Source organism: Moschus berezovskii, chromosome 2, assembly GCF_049115385.1.
Source record: "Moschus berezovskii isolate FMDL1 chromosome 2, NW_MosBer_1.0, whole genome shotgun sequence".
In the NCBI taxonomy this organism is placed as follows: Eukaryota; Metazoa; Chordata; class Mammalia; order Artiodactyla; family Moschidae; genus Moschus; species Moschus berezovskii.
Genome location: NC_142461.1, coordinates 1,748,901 through 1,766,712, shown reverse-complemented (window position 1 = coordinate 1,766,712; position 17,812 = coordinate 1,748,901). Strand labels below are relative to the sequence as shown.

General features: G+C 51.6%; 1 long non-coding RNA gene across 1 annotated transcript in view; it reads right to left on the bottom strand.

Moving 5' to 3' along the window:
- Positions 1 to 1,510: 1,510 nt before the first annotated feature.
- Positions 1,511 to 17,812, bottom strand: part of LOC148778440 (uncharacterized) — a 191,809-nt gene continuing 175,507 nt past the window's right edge. Inside the window, exons 2-4 of the long non-coding RNA XR_016038626.1 lie at positions 11,487 to 11,600; positions 2,167 to 2,256; positions 1,511 to 1,645 (exon numbers count right to left, since the gene is read on the bottom strand). This is a non-coding gene — a long non-coding RNA (uncharacterized LOC148778440). The remainder of the gene's footprint in view (positions 1,646 to 2,166; positions 2,257 to 11,486; positions 11,601 to 17,812) is intronic.

Genomic DNA, 17,812 nt, shown 5'->3' with positions numbered 1-17,812 from the left:
GTGCGTGTATGTGTGTGTGTGTCTGTGTCTGTGTGTGTGTGCGTGTGTGTGTGCGTGTGCATGCTCATGCACGCTCATTCATGTCCAACTCTGGTCCCCATGGACTGTAGCCCGCCAGGCTCCTCTGTCCACGTGATTCTCCAGGCAAGAACACTGGAGTGGGTTGCCATTTTGTCCTCAAGAGGATCTTCCAGACCCATGTATCAAACCCGCATCTCTTACATCTCCCGCACTGGCAGGCAGACTCTTTACCCCTGCACCACCTGGGAAGCCCATCTGTCCCCACCCCTAAGCGTCATGTTGGCCCCTGGGCCTGGAAGCGTCACTTTGCCAGGATGCTAAGTTGGCCCAGCCGGGTTCCCAGAGCCCCCACGCACCCCTGAGCAGGCACCAGAGCCTGTGTGTGCCTCTCTTACATCACTTCATCCCCAGGTGAGGTAAGAGCGATCATTTCCCATGAGTAATGGTGACAAACAGAAGCACCCACCTGGGATCCCAGAGCTGTGTTTACCTCCCAAGCCTTGGCATGCCTTTTGGGGGTGGAGTCAGGCCCCATCTATTCCAGGGACTTGGGCCCTCAAGAGCAGCCGTGTGGAGTCAGGCCCCATCTTTCCAGGGACTTGGGCCCTCAAGAGCAGCCACGTGGAGTCAGGCCCCATCTATTCCAGGCCCCATCTATTCCAGGGACTTGGGCTCTCAAGAGCAGCCGTGTGGAGTCAAGCCCCATCTATTCCAGGGACGTGGGCCCTCAAGAGCAGCCGCGTGGGGTCAGGCCCCATCTATTCCAGGGACTTGGGCTCTCAAGAGCAGCCGTGTGGGGTCAGGCCCCATCTATTCCAGGGACTTGGGCTCTCAAGAGCAGCCGCGTGGGGTCAGGCCCCATCTATTCCAGGGACTTGGGCTCTCAAGAGCAGCCGTGTGGGGTCAGGCCCCATCTATTCCAGGGACTTGGGCTCTCAAGAGCAGCCGTGTGGAGTCAGGCCCCATCTATTCCAGGGACGTGGGCCCTCAAGAGCAGCCGCGTGGGGTCCTGCACGGGGCTGCAGGCCAGAGCCCTGGCTGAGTCCTTACTTCTCCTTGACCTCAGTTTCTGCATCTGTGCAATGGGTATCCCAACCCTGGAAACCTTGATACTGTTGGCGGCCCCAGGGAGGGGGTGGATGCGAAGTCCTTCTCACAGAAGCCGGACCAGTCTTCAACACCTCCATCTCCCGTCCCCAGCCACCCCACCCCGTCTACCAGCTTGGACCATGGTCCACGAGGCTCCGCGCGCTTGGGGCCTTTTAGTCGGGGCCTCTGGGGCCAGGCCCCCTGCTCCCCTCACCACCCAGGCATGGAGGCTCAGCCTCTTCCTTGTCTCCTAGAGACTGTTACTGTTTTCACTACTGTTTTTACTTTGGGGTTTTTCCTTTCTTTTTTTTTTTTTTTATGGGGATTACTTTACGACCAGAGATTTTGCTTTTTTGCAGCAGCGGACTTGGAGCCAGCCAGGCTCTGTGTTTATGAGCGCTTTCAGGAAGGTTTATGAGGCTGTAGCCTGGACCAGTCCAGGGGAGTGGGAGGTGGGGGAAGCTGTTGGTAGGTTTCCACCTCCTCTTCCTGGAGTGCTGGGCTCTTTCTGAGTCAAGGATCCCTCGTGACTTGTCTGGGAAGAGAACACAAAGAGAGACGTGGGTCCCCAGCTCACCACCGTCCTGTGTGTCTCCTCCTCCCTCCAGTGCTCAGTTTTCCTGTCTGTCAATCGCTGTGTTTGGAGCACCGACCTGAGGGTGGTTGGGAGGAGTCACGCTCCACACAGGACACAGGACATATCCCAGTCCCCGAGCTCTTCCCGTATCCCTGGGAAATGCAGGCAGGCAGCCAGCCTCGCTTGGAACTTCTAACGTCCCATGATTCCATACCAGGAACGACCAACTGGTGTTCAGCCCAAAGTCAGACTCTGTGCTAAGCCCTGAACGTCCTTCATTGCACTTGGGGGACACTGGGTGGGAGATCCAGAAGTACAGGGCCTGTTCCTTTCCTGCTGTCCTGGGGGAAGGCATCTGGACAAGTGCTCAGGGCAGTGGAGCTTCCGTGTTGAGCTCACGTCCTGGGGGTGGGGTGCACAGGACAGGGGTACTTCCTTATTGAGCTCATGTCCTGGGGTGCAGAACTCCCTGTGATCACCTCATGAGGTGGGCATCCTCGTCATCATCCTCACGTTCAGATGAGCAAACAGGCTCAGAGAGGGTCTGCCACTTGCCCGAGGTCACGCAGCTGTAAGAGGTGAGACAGGGGTCAGTCAGCACCTGGGAGGTCTGACTGCAGACACCACATCCTCAGATCTGAACCCCAAACTCAGAATTGTGACAAGAAAGGGGAGGAAGAGACGCGGTGCCCTGTCTGTAGGGGGAGGTTCATCCCAGTTTATAGCAAGGCACATCCGGTCCCCAGTCGGACACCCAGTCCCCACCCCAAGGACTCCTTTCCAGATAACAGAGGGCTGGTGTCCCAGGCCCCAGACACTTCAGCTCCAAGGCTGGACCTCATGGGGTGGCTTTGCTTGGGAGGGGACATCCCAACCCGTGGTGATGTCTGTCCTGTTTTAGCCAAAGGCAACAATGCACCAAAGCACTTATGCAAAGACAGGCTTACTTTGGTTTAGACCTTAGGAAGGACTTCTGCATAAACTGAGCAGCAAAAGAAACACAGAGATGCTTCTAAACGCGCTCCTCTGGGAAATTTCTGGGAAACGCTGAATTTCAGGGGTGCCACGTGGAGGCAGGGGACTGGAGGAGAGTCCCTCAGAGCCCTTCCTCCTGGGTAGAGAACAGGAAACCCCCCAGTGCCCAACAGCTGGGAGACAATGTAGCGCCCGGCTCCAGGGCCTTGTCTGCTCTCCCCGCCCCGCGGCCCCTGGCTCCCCTCGTAGCCCTCTGGGCCCTGAAACAGCTCTTTAGTGGGTGCTGAGGCCGCGCTGATCACACTCGGTCTTGTCTGCCAGCAGGACGACTCTGGGAGCGGGCTGTAGCTATGCAGCTTGTGTATCCTGCTAAGAGATATTTAATAAATATGCAAATCGCTGCCTCTACCTCCTCAGGCAGGTGAGGAGCGGGAAGAAGCTGGAGTTAAGCATTAAATCTCTACGCAGCGAGAATGGCTCTCAGCACAGAGGCAGAGACTGGAGCCGAACTGCCTGGGAAGATGTCCATCTGGCACCTCGGAGCCCCCGCTCAGAGAGTGGAAGGGAGCAGGAGTGGCAGGGAGACTAACGGGGGACCTGGGGGGAAAGGAGCGTGGCAGGCTGTTTTACTTAAGGCAGCTGAGTGTGCTCCTGGGAGACGAGAAGACGCCTCTTCCATCTCTGCAGCCATCACGCCACAAGCCAGCCGCCTCCCGTGCCACAGGCCCACCCAGCCTTCACCACCCGGTTACTCAGCCTCCACGCCATTATTCCACTCACCCAAATCTTCACCCATCCGCCCGTTCACTGACCTGCTCCCTCTCCCACATCCCAGCACCCCACCATCTGCTCCTCCTCCATCTGTCCAGCCACCATCCGTAAACCCACCATCCGTGTATCCACTCACTTAACTCTTAAACCAGCATCCAAACATACGCCCATCTTATAATGTCTGTCGCCTTCTTCCCGTCCATCACCCACGCGTCCACGCACTCATCTGTCCTTTCATCCCTCAAGCGCGCCTCCCATGCGCCCATCCGTTCATCCGCCCGCTCTTCTGTGGTCAGTTTCCTGCATGCAAGGCCCTGTTCTGGGCGGAGACTGCAGAAGCAGCTGGGTTTGAGGGGTCATCAGCAGCTTCACGGGGATCCACCGTGCGGGTGAAATGTGAGCAGGGCTACCGGATGCCTCTTGCCACACGAGACTTAGAACAAAGATCGCATCTGAAGGTCTCTGCCTTCTGGGAAAATCAGGACGCTTCCCGAACGAGGTAGTATTCCACTGCAATGATGGGGATTGGTTCCTCTCCTATTCCCAGTCAAAAATTAGCCCAGATTTTACCATGTTTATTTCTTGAGCACTAGAGAGAGAGATGAGCCAATTATGTTCTCTGCTCCTAAGACATTCCCGGTCAAGAGCAGGGGAGAGAGACAGAGGAAAAGTAAAATACGCACGAGGGCAGAGGATCGCAAGGCACGGGGTCAGCGACACGGAGACTGTGACCAACGGGTGCCCGGAGGTGGGCCTGCGGGGAACAGGGACTCACCGGTTAGGCCTTGGCCCACGTGGCACGTGCACTTTGCAAGTCAGCGACAGCTGCCAAGGGGTCAGGAAGAGGACTGGTTTTCAAGTCTGGCTTTTGTTCCCGTTCACGCTCTGTTCTGTTCTAACAGTGAGACCCGGGAGCCTCTGTCTCCCCCCTATATACATAGCTACGACTGACACGCGGTTGTCTGGCAGAAACGAGCCCAACAGTAAAGCAATTACCCTCCAGTAAAAGATAAAGTACAGGAGGAAGGCAACGTTCGCCTTGAGGGGCGACTATGGGATGGAACGGCCCCGCGTGGGGACAGTGCCTGGGGAGCACACAGTAGGCTGTCAGGCAGTGCTGGCGGGCGGCTGAGCTCCTGGGGGCAGGGCCTGGGCCTCTGTGCTGGTCTGGAGACTGTCTACGCCACCCTTTCCTCCCCTCTGTCTGCCTCCACCGGGACCAGCAGCCCCTCCTGAGGAGTCTCAGGGGGCCCTGCTCGTTTGCTGTGTGACTCACTCACTTGCCACCAAATACCCAAGCCGGGTGCAGACAGCCCTTCCTGCCCAGTAACCAGCGCAACACCCACTTTGCGTCCCCTCTTCAAGCACACAAGGCATTGCAATTTCCTACGCGTCCCCTCCCTTCCTGAAACACGCCTCCTTTCCCTCTCCTCCCCTGCAAGCTGAAATGAAATTATATATATTTCTTGCCATCGTCTGCTATCAACTGTGTCTCCCAGAGAACCATGGGTAATCTCAGATGCAAATATCCTATGCAAATCCAGCTGCTGGTTAAAATTAGGAGGAAGCCCAAGGCAGACGCGGTTATGGGCTGTAACTGGAATCTCCAGAGCCGTGATTCAGATGTGCAAGCAAAGCTGGCAGCTTTCAAGATGGAGCTCCAGACCCTGAGCTTCTGCGCGCGCACGCGTGTGTGTGTGTGTGTGTGTGTGTGTGTAAAGCAAGTGTGGCCCACTTACTTAGAAGATTTGGAACAGGTGTCCAGGCTTTAATTCTCCCCCAGTGGGTCCCACCCAGGAGCGGCTCCCCCAGGGACGTCTGGTGAAGTCTAAAGACACTTCGGTTGTCGCAACTCAGTGGGTGCTGTTGGCAGCTGGTGGGGAGAGTTGGTTGCTGCCAAACATCCCACAAGGGGCAGGGTGGTTCCCCCGGCAAAATGTCAATAGTGCTGGAGTTGAGAAACCCTGTCCAAACCTGCTCTAAGCCCACTGGGATCCACAGGAGGAAGAGGAGGTGGAAGGCTGGTGAGTCAGTGGTCGCCTCCTCCTTGAAAGGAGAGTACATCAAGCCCTCCGCACCCTCACTCACCCAGTGCCCCGTGCTCTCACAGCCCCACCCCTTCTTGCTTTGCTTGGCTGGGTTTTCCCCCGGCCCCACTCTTTCCTCTCCCCACCGCAGAACCCCACTCTAAGCCCTCTAATGTATGTCCTTACACTTGGAGCCTTCCCGTGAAACATGGTGTTGTCGATTGGGTGAATGGGCTTTCATCTACATGAATGGTTTTCGACTACAGATTTCATTCTGTTGCTTACTTTTTCCTCTTAATGCTGTGTTTTTAAGATCTATCTGTGCTTCTATGTGTAAACCTTGTTCAATGCCTCTGACTGCTGCAGAGCTTTCCAGAGAGACAACTGCTCCCCAAAGAGCAGATACCCGGATTCCCCCAGGGACTTGTGAGAGGGTTTCCCTGGAGTACCCTGGGCGTGGGAGGAAGGGAGCCCAGGGATGCGACACTTCGTTTCCCTTCAGACAACCAGGCTTCTTCCAGAATGCGGTGCTCCACACTGTTGTCAGTACACAACATTACCAGTTCTAAACTTTTCTCCAATCCGATTGCCATGAAGTGGAATGACACTGTTGTTGTTGTTGTGGAGTTGATTTACAATGTTGTGCTATTTACTTCTGTGCAGCACAGTTGTACATATGAGTGCATTCTTTTTTATATTCCTTTCCATGATGGTTCATCGCAGGATACTGAATATAGTTCTCTACACTGCAAGGAGATCCAACCAGTCCATTCTAAAGGAGACCAGTCCAGAGTGTTCATTGGAAGGATTGATGCTGAAGCTGAAACTCCAATACTTTGGCCACCTCATGCGAAGAGCTGACTCACTGGAAAAGACTCTGATGCTGGGAGGTAGTGGGAGTGGGAGGAGAAGGGAACGACAGAGAATGAGATGGCTGGATGGCATCACTGACTCGATGGACATGAGTCTGAGTGGACTCCGGGAGTTGGTGATGGACAGGGAGGCCTGGCGTGCTGTGATTCATGGGGTTGCAGAGTCGGACACGACTGAGCGACTGAACTGAACTGAACTGACGCTGTACAGCGGGACCTTGTTGTTCACCCCCTCTATATATGAAGGCTTGCGTCTGCTAACCCCAACCACGCACTTTACTCCTCCCCCAGCCTCTCCCCCTTGGCAGCCCCCAGTCTGCTTTCTCTGCGAGTCTGTCTCTGCCTCAGAGATGTGTGCGTTGCTGTCACGTTTTGGGCCCCACATCAAATGCTCTCGTATGGCATTTGTCTTTCTCCTTCTGACTTAGTCTGACAGTCTCTGCTTGCATCCGTGTTGCTGCAAATGGCGTTGTTGCGTTCTCCCTTATGCCCGCGTAGCATCTGTTGCATACATGTCCCACGTCGTCACCCGCTCATCTGTCGATGGACGTCGGGGTTGTTTCTTGTCTATTTTGACCAGTGCTAACTATTTCTGAACTCTTAGTTTTGTCCAGTAATCCGTGTAGGAGTAGGATCGCTAGATCACATGGTAACTCTCCTCTGAGTTTCCTGAGGGGCCTCCATGCTGTTCTCCACAGTAGCTGCACCGACTTAGGTCCCCACCAGCAGTGGAGGAGGGTTCCCTCTCCTTCACACCCTCTCTGCTGCTGCTGCTACTGCTGCTGAGTCGCGTCAGTCAAGTCCCACTCTGCAGACCCCATGGACTGCAGCCCACCAGGCTCCTCCGTCCACGGGATTCTCCAGGCAAGAGTACTGGAGTGGGGTGCCATTCACACCCTCTCTAGCTTTTGTTATTTGTAGCTTTCTAGATGAATATTGTCATTTTAATTGGAGGAAGGAAAGTGGATTCTTTAAAAGTATTTTCTAGGGCCTAGGAATAGAAAGCTACCTTTGCACCAAGCTAATGCTTGGGACCTATTTCCCACCTACCTACCCGTGAGGCATTTGAGAGTCCAGAGAGCTGGAGGTGCACAAAATCAGGAAGCCATTCACTCCTCAAACAGCAGACATCCCCTGGGGTCTTCTCGGAACTGGCGTCCATGCTGAGCATTCAGGACAAAGAGGTCAGCAATGTAGTTACGCCCCCTCCACAGAGAGCAGGGAGAGGGAACCAGCAAAGAAATGATTCAGTGCCCTGTGATTAGCGCCCCCAGAACACTGTGGGTGGGGGTGGATGGGGGAGTCACAAAGAACTGCCCTGAGGAAGAGCCGTTTAGACTGGAGCCCGGGAGACACAGCAATTACCCAGACAATGGGGCAGCAAGCTCCCAGGCTTCTCAGAGCCCGTTTCCCACCTGTGGACGAAACGGCACGCATGGGCCCGGCACAAAGCACATGTGCAGCAACAGGGATGAACTTCCTGCCTAGCACTGTGTGAAGTGCTAGTAGGAAGATCAGAAATCAGGAGCCCTGCCCTGGGCCGGGCATGGACATTCATGTGGGGTTTCTGTTGCAGGAAGCCAGGAGCAAGGTAAAGACCTTATGGGCTGATGGGGCGGGAGGAATTGGAGATGGATGGGAAGATGGGGGCGGTTAAAGTGGGAATGAGATGGGGTCAGAGGGACAGGGGCAGCCAGAGAATCAAGGAAGGATTTGCATGTGTGCGTGCCTGCTCTGTCGCTAGGATGGGCCCGATCCTTGGCGACGCCCTGGACCGTAGCCCGCCAGGCTCCTCTGTCCATGGGACTCTCCTGGCAGAAACACTGGAGCGGCTGCCACTTCCTGCTCCAGGGGGTCTTCCCGACCAGGGGTCAAACCCGCACCCCTTGCATCTCCTACATTAGCAGGTGGGTTCTTTACCCCTGCGCCACTCGGAGGCCTTGGGGGCACAAAACTGGCTTTCTCCCCCTCCTGTCTTGATAAATTTGGAAAACTCAGCAGTGGCCACAGGACTGGAAAAGGTCAGTTTTCATTCCAGTCACAAAGAAAAGCAATGCCAAGGAATGTTCAAATTACCGCAGAATTGCACTCATCACACACACTAGCAAAGTAATGCTCAAAATTCTCCAAGCCAGGCTTCAACAGTACATGAACCGTGAACTTCCAGATGTTCAAACTGGATTTAGAAAAGGCAGAGGAATCAGAGATAAAATTGCCAACATCTGTTGGATTGTAGAAAAAGCAAGAGAGTTCCAGAAAAACTTCTGCTTTATTGACTATGCCAAAGCCTTTGACTGTGTGGATCACAACAAACTGTGGAAAATTCTTCAAGAGATGGGAATCCCAGACCACCTGACCTGCCTCTTGAGAAACCTGTATGCAGGTCAGGAAGCAACAGTTAGAACTGGACATGGAACAACAGACTGGTTCCAAATAGGAAAAGGAGTACGTCAAGGCTGTATATTGTCACCCTGCTTGTTTAACTTATATGCAGAGTACATCATGAGGAACGCTGGGCTGGAAGAAGCACAAGCTGGAATCAAGATTGCCGGGAGAAATATCAATAACCTCAGATATGCAGATGACACCACCCTTGTGGCAGAAAGTGAAGAGGAACTAAAAAGTCTCTTGATGAAAGTGAAAGAGGAGAGTGAAAAGGTTGGCTTGAAGCTCAACATTCCGAAAACTAAGATCATGGTATCTGGTCCCATCAGTTCATGACAAATAGATGGGGAAACAGTGGAAACAGTGAGAGACTTTATTTTTTTTGGCCCCACAATCATTGCAGAAGGTGACTGCAGCCATGAAATTAAAATACTTTTGCTCCTTGGAAGAAAAGCTATAACCAACCTAGACAGCACATTAAAAAGCAGAGACATTACTTTGCTGACAAAAGTCCATCTAGTCAAAGCTATGGTTTTTCCTGTGGTCATGTATGGATGTGAGAGTTGGACTGTGAAGAAAGCTGATTGCTGAAGAATTGATGCTTCTGAACTATGGTGTTGGAGAAGACTCTTGAGAGTCCCTTGGACTGCAAGGAGATCCAACCAGTCCATTCTAAAGGAGATCAGTCCTGAATATTCATTGGAAGGACTGATGCTGAAGCTGAAGGTGCAATACTTCGGCCACCTGATGTGAAGAGCTGATTCACTGGAAAAGACCCTGATGCTGGGAAAGATTGAGGGCAGGAGGAGAAGGGGAAGACTGAGGATGAGATGGTTGGATGGCATCACCGCCTCGATGGACATGAGTTTGAGTAAGGTCCGGGAGTTGGTGATGGACAGGGAGGCCTGGCGTGCTGCAGTCCATGGGGTCACAAAGAGTCGGACACGACTGACTGAACTGCCTGACTGTCTGGAGAAAGAAGCCCCAGTTACCAGCCTCTGAGAGATCAAATCCTCTTTCAGACGGCCTTGTGGGGACCACCTCCGTCCTGTGCACATCTCCCCCACCATCACCCCTTCCTGTTGGGACTCAGCCCCACTCCGAGGGGCCCAGGCTTCCCCTGGCAGGCCCTCCCCCTGCCCTGGGCTGCAGGGAGCGGTGCTACAGCAGGTCCCTCTTCCCAGCTCATCTGGGTCTGCACTCCAACTGCATACTTATCAATCTGGAAGCCGGAGGCCATTAGACTTCAAAGACGATATAAAATGTGTTTAGCAATTGTGTGTTTCTTTTTAATATCGGCTAACTGTATTTTCAGGGAAAGATGACCAGAGCTACAGAGAGAAATAAAGGAAAAACCCACCCAGGAAAATAAAGAAACAAAACTGTAGCTGTGAGGGAGGGAGTGGGGAGACTTCCTTTTGAGAGCAGCCGTGGGCTGCTTTCGAAGCAAATCTGGGTGCCTCTGGGGGCCCAGGGGTGTGTGGGTGCTAGGGACTGCAGTCTATTCCCAGGCTGAAAGGGAGACAAAAAATGGCAGTTTGAAACCTGTGCTTTAGGAGCCACAATCCACCTCCAGCCTCTTCACAGACCCGGGGTGAAGATCCCAGCTCTGGAATCAAACGGCTCAGCCTGGTGACCATGGTGACCGGCGGCTCTGGTGACATCAGATTTGTGAGCTTTGATCCCCTCTTCTGTAAAATGAGGCCACAGCCACGCTGCCAGCCTTTGTGCTCTTCTGAAAATTCAGCAGCTGGAAAGAATCTGGTGAGTGACAGGCCGTTTTCGGAGGACGGAAGCTGAGCCTAGGTTTTGTGGCATTGCTGAGACTGGCTGGGGCAGAGTGGACTGCCCAGCAGAGGTGTCAGGCCTTCAGGAGTCTCCAGGACGCGTCACAGGCAAGGGCATTGGAAGCGGGGTCTCGTATCTTGGCATCAGCTGAGCTTCAGAGAGCGGCTGAGCACCTGCTCAGCGTGGCTTCAGCTTCATGCCATCCTGATGAAAGCCATCCTCAGAGGGAGGCAGCTGAGGTGCCCCCTGTAGGCTGTGCATTAAGGAAAGGTCGTGGCCATGTATTGAGGGTAGACTGCCAGGGACACTTCCCACAGCCCGTCGCCATGTCCCTCCACCACCCTGAGAAGCAGGTTGGGATTCCATTTTTCCAGATGAGCTGACACCCAGGGTGTTGGTCCCTCAGGGGGACCTTGCATCCGTCCCACCAAACTGCCACCCTTGCCTCTCCCTCTTTCCTAAAGGTCTCCCTTTCTCTGCCTTCTTCAAGTCCTACCTTTCCTTCAAGTACTCTCAGCCCTGTGTTTTCCAAACCCCCTAAGGCAGCCTGGGGGTGTCTGGTAGGGAGAGAAGGCTCTCCAAAGAGCCTGCACACCATCCCTGGAGCCAGGGTGACACGCTCCAGCCCCGCACCAGGTCAGGAGTTATAGCCGATGACCCACTGCAGAGGCTTTATCTCCGATAAGGCTCTTTATAAGCCCCTCCATGACTAGAGAAAAGCTAATTGCAGTTTTAGTGTCTTGAAAGGTAGAGAAAAGGGTTCTGTGGGCTTCCATCTGTGTGGGCATGCGGCTTGAATCTGAGCAGGATACTACTGTATGCATGAAACAGCAGGACCCCGGGACCGGGACCGGTGATTTGTGACTTTATCTGGGAGAATCAACTAACGTGAATTACAAACCAAAACATACTCCGTCTCTGCCCCCGGCTGCCTGCAGGCATTTAAGCGGCCAAGCCAGGTCTGAGCAGGGGAGGGCTTACCCAGCAGTGGTCAGGCATCCACCCCGGGCGGGGCGCAAGGGCCAGGGTCAGATGCCAGCGGTTTGTTTTTCCTGATCTCATAGGCGATGAAAACTCACTGAAAGCCTCTGAATACTGAAATGACATTAAAAAAAAAAAAAAAAAAGAGTTAGAATTTAGACTTGTTGTCTGGAATGGTCAGGTAGGGTCATCAGATTTAACAAATGAAAATTACAGGATGAATAATTTTTTAGCATCCAAAAATCCCATGTAATATTTCACCATACAACATTTGAGACCTCTGGTGGCTCAGAGGTTAAAGCGTCTGCCTCCAATGCGGGAGACCCGGGTTCGATCCCTGGGTCAGGAAGATCCCCTGGAGAAGGAAACGGTAACCCACTCCAGTATTCTTGCCTGGAGAATCCCATGGACGGAGAAGCCTGGTAGGCTACAGTCCACGGGGTTGCAAAGAGTCGGACACGACTGAGCGACGGAATGGAATGGAATAGACAATTATTTATTTTTCAAGTCTGAAATCCAGTTTTAAATGTATATCCTGTTGTTTACCTGGCAACCCTAATTGGAAAGGAAGAGAAAGAAAAAAAAGGGGGGAGATTAAAAATTCATATCTATGTGTTCTAGTATTTTATTCAATATTTTTTCTAGCAATTTTATTTGCTGGGAACTTATATTAAATGTGGTATTGTCCCTTGAGTTACTGTTATAACTACATAGAAACACATTCACATCCTCTCTCTCACATACACAAACACGAATCATGGATTCCTAAATGTATTCATTCATCAACTATGCAGTAAGTTTCTGTTATATAACAAAGGCTTTGCCAGGCATCCCCGATGGCTCAGCAGGTGAAGAATCTGCCTGCAAATGCAGGAGACACAGGAGATGCAATTTCAATCCCTGGGTCAGGAAGAGCCCCTGGAGGAGGAAAATGGCAGCCCACTCCAGTATTCTTGCCTGAAAATCCCATGGACAGAGGGACCTGGCGGGCTACAGTCCAAAGTGTTGCAAAGGTCATGACTGAGCAACTAAGCACGCATGCAGAGTCTAGAAGTGACTTCAAGGAAGCATGTAGAAATACGCTGTCTGCATCTCTAGACCTCCAGTTGACTCTCATCTCTCCGTCTTTGGAAAAGACACACACATTTATTATGCACGTGTGTTTATACTGAGTCTGCACACAAACATACACACGTGGGCATCGTGTAGCTTTTTTGGGTTGGATGAGACCACACACTCTGAGAAGAAACAGCAAATAGAAACCAGGCGTCCAGTCCCCAGTGACGGGGCACTGTATTCTAAGCCAGCCACTGCCGCTCTGAATCCCCAGCAGATCTTCAGACTGTCGGGCTCTTTCCCATTACGTGCATCACCCTAGCACTGCGTATCAGGCCTCTCTCTCACCTACAGCTTTTTGTCCTGGACCTCTTCTATTATTATTGCAATTTTTTGACTTTGAAATGAGCGTGATATCATTCTCCCACATGTATCCTATGAGAAGTGTGGGTGTTATCTGGTCTGCGTGCAAGCAAGTGCTAAAGTGGCAAGATCAGCATAAGCAGAACGGTTCTAGGAAGGATGGGAAAACTGTTGTACTGGCCATGATAGTGACATCGTCTTTTAAGAGGTCCTATCTGTTCAATGTTAAGTGACTTTTAAAAATAATAACCTGCTTTTCTGAGTAGCTTAAATATGGACTTGAAAATGGTTTAGGATGCAATTAGGTTATGCTATTTGGACAATTTAATCTTGACCTAAAAAAATAATAAGAATAAAACTACAGTGGGGACGTAGCCATGGAGAACAGCCTTGTGGACGCAGGAGGGGAAGGAGAGGGTGGGATGAATGGAGAGAACAGCGTGGAAACACACACAGCACCATCTGCAGGACAGCCAGCCAGCGGGGATGCGCTGTGTGGCACAGGGAGCTCAAATCCGGTGTGCTGGGACAACCCAGAGGGGTGGGAGGTGGGAGGGGGTTCAAGAGGGAGGGACCTGTGTATATCCATGGCTGATTCGTGTTGATACACAGCAGAAATCAACACTATATTGTAAAGTGATTGTCCTCCAAATAAAAGTAAATAACTTTTTAAAAATAATAAAAATAAACCAGCCATGCATCGACCCTGAACTAGTGATTGGTTTCACGTATGACAACATACGTGTTTCAGTGCCATTCTCCCAAATCATCCCACCCTCACCCTCTCCCACAGAGTCCCAAAGACTGTTCTATACATCGGTGTCTCTTTTGCTGTCTCGTATACAGGGTTATGATTTGCATCTTTCTAAATTCCATATATATGCGTTAGTATACTGTATTGGTGTTTTTCTTTCTGGCTTACTTCACTCTGTATAATAGGCTCCAGTTTCATCCACCTCATTAGAACTGATTCAAATGTATTCTTTTTAATGGCTGAATAATACTCCATTGTGTATATGTACCAAAGCTTTCTTATCCATTCGTCTGCAGATGGACATCTAGGTTGCTTCCATGTCCTGGCTATTATAAACAGTGCTGCAATGAACATTGGAGTACATGTGTCTCTTTCAATTCTGGTTTCCTCGGTGTGTATGCCCAGGAGTGCGATTGCTGGATCATATGGCAGTTCTATTTCCAGTTTTTTGAGGAATCTCCACACTGTTCTCCATAGTGGCTGTACTAGTTTGCATTCCCACCAACAGTGTAAGAGGGTTCCTTTCTCTCCACACCCTCTCCAGCATTTGTTGCATGTGGAAACCCGGGGCGAATTCATGTCAATATATGGCAAAACCAACCAATATAATATTGTAAAATAATTTGCCTCCGATAAAAAATAAATTAATTACTTAAAAAAAAAACCAGCCATTGCACCAACACCTTCCAATCTCTTGCAGTTTGCCACATGCATGCATATATATATATATATATAAAACTTTGCTTAATTTTCAGAGATACCAAGAATCAGACTGACTCAAGGGGACTGTGTGGCTTGTTCAAGGTCATCCAGCTAAGAGACGGGAAAGCCTGCATGTGGACCAGCCCTGGATCTGTACAGATGCTTGGTGGCTGACCAGCAGATCCAATCTGGCTCCCGAGGTCGCGGCCTGTCTGCTGTGCTCCTCAGTCCCAGGTGGCAATCAGTCCTCCTTCCTGAGGTCCCCCTTTGGACTACCCCCTCTCCATGCTCATCAAGGCGAGGCGTGACTTGTTAAAGACTCTGGAAGACACAAACTGGCTTTGCCCCATTGCGTGAGGCTTAGTGGGCACCAGTGGATTTCTGGTTTCTGGTAGGATTTAGATGAGCAGCTGTGAACAGAGGCTGGATCTGTAATTTGAAGCCTGATGTTTCTAGGGCCAGGAGCAAGATTAATAAATCCAGGGGAGTGGATCATCCAGGCGAGGGCTTCCAGCCTCCCAGTTCTTGGGAGAGACGGAGGGGGATGATCCATGCAGACAGTAGAGTGGAGGACATCCCTGAACAGCCAATTAAACCACTTTTAATGGTTTCGAAGAATATATGTTCAAGTTCCAAACCAATCTCAAGACTTAGTGAAGCAGAGATAACTGGGGCTTTGGCCGTGCAAGATAAACTAGAGAATTCCGAAATGCAGGCAATCCTGTTTTATATTAAGGCAAGCGAAAATCAGCACGAACCCCGGTCCCCTGTCTCCTCACGGTTTGATGCGTGGTCACCCACAAGAAAGGCTGCGGCCTCTAAAAACCATCCTGGCACAGAAGAGATGCGGACTGAACTAATGAATGAATGAATGCTTTGCCCCAGGGCGCTGATCGCCACAGTCAGCGGTCGAGCACAAGCTGATTAGAGGATTCAGTGAGGACAGCGGACTTTCGGGATTAAAGAGGAGAGTGTGCACAGCACACTGATCTACTCACTGGCTTGTGAAATGCAACATCAAGCCATTAATTTCATAAATGCTTATTTAACTTGTGTAAACTGGGCTTATGTCACAAAAGAAAGTTGTCTTTTGTTTTATATCAGGCCCCCCGATGGGCTGCTACCCACTCTGTGAGCTGTTTGTCCTTGAGTTGAACACTTGCCCCGAGTCCAACATTTCTCATCCAAGGGCTGGGCTACGGGGACAGAAAGGTGTCCCTCTTGCTCTAGAAACGGCCCAGGATGGGATCTCTCCGCGAGTGGAGTCTCTTCTTTCAGGAGGAGTTTGTGATGACGGCAACTGCCTTAGAGCCTCTGCAGGTGCCTCCTCCTGCTTCTCTTCCCAGGGCGCCCCGTCCCCTCTGCTCATTCTGCGCTTTGGGGTCCAGCCCAGGTACCGGGGTCAGGCCACCTCAGGTCAGATGCTGACTGTGCGTCTTCCGTGCTGTGCGGCCTCAGACGGGCTGTTTAACTTTTCTGAACACCTGCTTCCTCATCTGAAAGTGGGCATGCTAATACCAACCAGTCAGAACTGGACGTGGAACAACAGACTGGTTCCAAATAGGAAAGGGAGCGCGTCAGGGCTGCATATTGTCACCTTGTTTATTTAACTTATATGCAGAGTACATCATGAGGAACTCTGGGCTGGAAGAAGCACAAGCTGGAATCAAGATTGCCGGGAGAAATATCAATAACCTCAGATATGCAGATGACACCACTCTTATGGCAGAAAGTGAAGAGGAACTCAAAAGCCTCTTGATGAAAGTGAAAGAGGAAAGCGAAAAGGTTGGCTTGAAGCTCAACATTCAGAAAACAAAGATCATGGCATCTGGTCCCATCACTTCGTGGGAAATAGATGGAAAAACAGTGGAAACAGTGTCAGACTTTATTTTTTTGGGCTCCAAAATCACTGCAGATGCTGATTGCAGCCATGAAATTAAAAGACGCTTACTCCTTGGAAGGAAAGTTATGACCAACCTTGATAGTATATTAAAAAGCAGAGACATTACTTTGCCAACAAAGGTCCATCTAGTCAAGGCTATGGTTTTTCCCGTGGTCATGTATGGATGTGAGAGTTGGACTGTGAAGAAAGCTGATCGCCGAAGAATTGATGCTTTTGAACTGTGGTGTTGGAGAAGACTCTTGAGAGTCCCTTGTACTGCAAGGAGATCCTACCAGTCCATTCTAAGGGAGATCAATCCTGGGTGTTCATTGGAAGGACTGATGCTAAAGCTGAAACTCCAATACTTTGGCCACCTCATGCGACGAGTTGACTCACTGGAAAAGAGTCTGATGCTGGGAAAGGTTGGGGGTGGGAGGAGAAGGGGACAACAGAGAATGAGATGGCTGGATGGCATCACCAACTCTGTGGACATGAGTTTGAGTGAACTCTGGGAGTTGGTGATGGACAGGGAGGCCTGGCGTACTGTGATTCATGGGGTCGCGGAGAGTCGGACACGACTGAGCGACTGAACTGAACTGAACTGAACTGAATACCAACCACCTGCTGAAGTCACTGGAAGGGTGAGAAGAGGTGAGGATTAAAAGCAACGCTCCCTGCCTTGGCCAGACACAAGAGCTTTTAAAAATGCCCGTGTCCAATTAACCCAACGAAAGTGGGCTCTGTGGGGAATGGGACTCGGACGTTCAATCTGAGGCTGCATCCATGTGAAATGCTTAGCAGAGTGTCCAGTTCTAGTAAAGACCTAGTGAGCGCAAGCTACTGTCATCACAGAGCACCTGTTTGTCGGTATCCCCGACTATGCTCCAGGCCCTTTGCTAGACCCACGGTCCTGGAGGCTCGCTGGTGAAACAGACCCTGACTCTGCCCTCCTAGAAACACAGCCCCGGTCAGATGGCATCTCCTACGAGCCGGCTCGGCCGTGTGCAGCCACAGATGCTCCCTCTCCAGGGAGTGCCGCCCAGATCGCATTTGGTCACACTCCACACTCCACAAAGGTGGCACATATCCTCCCGGAGCTGTTACCCAGCAGTCCCTGGAATGCCTTGGAATTGCATTAAGAAGTTTACGATTCCCAGACCCACAGCTACTTTGGTTGTGAATGAATGTGACCGTATCTCGGAAGGTTCCGGCATGAAAGAACCTGGCCAATTAGTAACTGTGGCAAACACGGGTAGCCTGGGGCTGCATCAAGCTTCGTAGCCTGAGCTCAGCATCACCTGGACCCAGTGATAGATCTGGGGTGGGGGTGGGGCTTTGGGGCCTGAACTCTACCCTAGCACCCTGCCTCCTGCTTGGGTGACCACCAGTGAGCTACCCGATATCGACAAGCCCCGCGTTCTTACGGTAAGGGTGGTCCTTTGCACAACTCTGTTACTATGAAGGACTTCCCTGAGAGTTCAGTTGGTAAAGAAGCCGCCTGCAATGCAGGAGACCCAGGTTTGCTCCCTGGGTCAGGAAGATCCCTGGAGAAGGGAATGGCAACCCACT